The sequence below is a fragment of the Otolemur garnettii genome, unplaced genomic scaffold, assembly GCF_000181295.1.
Source record: "Otolemur garnettii isolate 467f Iridium unplaced genomic scaffold, OtoGar3 scaffold00068, whole genome shotgun sequence".
NCBI lineage: Eukaryota > Metazoa > Chordata > Mammalia > Primates > Galagidae > Otolemur > Otolemur garnettii.
This window is the reverse complement of record NW_003852463.1, coordinates 10,057,215-10,059,759: the sequence shown is the minus strand read 5'-3', so window position 1 is coordinate 10,059,759 and position 2,545 is coordinate 10,057,215.

Here is a 2,545-nt window from a genome sequence, read left to right as displayed (position 1 = left end):
TGCTCTGGTTGTCATGATTTAACTTGTCAGTCTGTTTGTTCATCCGAGCATCAGAATAGGCAGGATACTGCAGGACATGCAGAGGGGAGCGATTATGAATCATCAGGGTGTTATTTCCAAGGAAGGGCTGGTTGCTCAGGTAAACACAGAAATACCCTATGATGAAAAATGCCCCAAGCTGCAGTTTTAGTTACTACTTTAAAAACAAAGGAGAGTGTCTCTTAATAAAAATGATTAACAAATGTGTCAACCATATGGAAGAGGGCAGAGCACTTATGCGTATGGATGCCTAATTCCCGATTTAACTTTTAGTCCTATTACATTCCATTTAATTTTTCTTTTGAGGAATAAACCTTAAGAACATCAGTTGAAGCTCCCCTGTGCTCTCTCCCCGCTCTCTTAGCCCATCTGAGGGGCTGTTTTCTAGTCCATCATGAGTAGACTAGTCTCAAAGCAGCAAGAGAAATGGAAACTTGTAAATTAGCTACTTCCATTAAAAACAGTCCTTAGTTTGCTTTCTTCCTCTTCTTTAGGTCAGCAACATCATCATCGACATCACCACCGTCACCACCGTTATCACTTTCCGTAAAACACGCCTTCTATCCATCAGGGAGCACAAGACACTTTCTTCGTCATAGGTTGTTGGTCCTGGAATGGGGCTGGAATCCGCCTTAAAGATCACAGTTGGGAAACGGAGACCCCAAGGGGTGAAGTGTCTGCAATGGTGTGTCTACTCAGGTTCCCAAGCGGGGAAGGAGCTATGTGATCCTCCCTGGAGACCCAGCACCCCACACAGACCCCCACAGAGGAGGTGCTTTGTAAAAGCTCATGGCATGATTGCCTCTGCTGATGGAGGAAAGAACACACACGGTTAGTGCCCTCAACTTCAAAGTATATTAGGACAGGGTTCATCTTGTTACTCAATGTGTAGTATACGGAATGGAATATTTCATACAATATCCTCACTATGAAAAAATCTGCTTAGGAGCTTCAAAACAGTTAAGTTGGGCACAAAGTTTTCAAGAGAAAGTGTTAGCTAAGAGATTTGACACACACACTTCCCTCCTAGAACTAAAGAAAGAAAAGTGTTAGAACCTGTAATCAAACAATGTTTTGTATAGTCTGATAAAGTGCCAAGGAGCTAGTTGGCCAGGGGTGATACCCCTTATTTATTTATTGAACATCTACTATATGTCAGAAAATAAAGAATAGGATAAAATCACAGTCTGTCTTCTTTTTTTTTTTTTTTTTGAGACAGTCTTACTTTCTTCCCTTAGTAGAGTGCCATGGCATCACAACTCACAGCAACCTCAAACTCTTGGGCTCAGATGATCCTCTTGCCTCACTCTCCTGAGTAGTTGGGACTATAGGCACCTGCCACACTGCCTGGCCATTTTTAGAGGTGGGGTCTCACTCTTGTCCAGGCTGGTCTCAAACCTGCAAGCTCAGGCAGTCCACCTGCCTTGGCCTCCCATTGTGGTAGGATTATAGGCATGAGCCACCATCATGAGCTAACATCAGTCTTATAGGAGCGGAGGAAAGCATCCCTTTTGCCTGGTGTGTGGCATTTGTGAGCTGCCTGCCTCAGCTGTGGGGCATACCTGGTAGCTGTGGGAAAGAGATTTTTAACTTCCTTAGAGGATGAGTGGTTCCTCAAAGGCAGATTTCAGTAACACCAAGCTCTAGCTTAGCCCAAACTGCTCCCATAGTCCCACCCCTTGAGGGTGGCCTCAATTCTTCCCTCCAGGCCTGGTAGAAGACCCTCTGGGCTGGGGGTAGGGTAGGACGCAGAGCAGACAGGTATCAGGTCCACCTGGAAGGACTCCATGCTGCGCCTCTTGGTTGACTGATCATACAGAGTTCTAATGCTAAGTAGGGGCTGCACATCACGTTGTGTACATTTACTCACTAAATCCTTGTAATGAACCTGTGAACTAGGAGCTGTTACATTTCCATGTTCAGATGAAAAAACAAGTCCCAGAAAGCTTCAGTAACTGTCCAAAGTAACACAGCTAAAGAAATGATTGGAGCTGAGGTTCTGATGCAGGCCAGTGACTCCACAGCCCATTTCTTTTTTTAAAATAAATTGAGGCGTAATCTACATACAGTAAATTCACCTTTTTAGTAAAGTACAATTCTATGAGCCTTGACAAATGCATACAACTGTGTAACCACCACCATACTCAAGGACAGAACAGCTCTGTCACACTGAAATTCCCTTGTACCCCTTTGTAATCAATCTCCTCCTCCTGTTCACCCCCAGCCTTGGGCATTCAGCAATCCGGTTTCTATCTGGGTGGCTTTTTTCTGGAATGTTATGGAAATGGGATCATCCAGCGTTTTGAGACAGGCTTCTTTCACTTAGCAACATGCATTTGACATTTGTTCTTCTGCTGTTGCTGCACATGCCCGTCATTTGTTCCTCTTTATTGCTGAGAAATTGCATGGACGTACACCCCTTTGTTTATCCATCCAAACTGAAAGGAATCTGGGTTTGTCCAGTTTAGGGGGATGATGGTTAAAGGTGTATAAGCGCATGTACAGG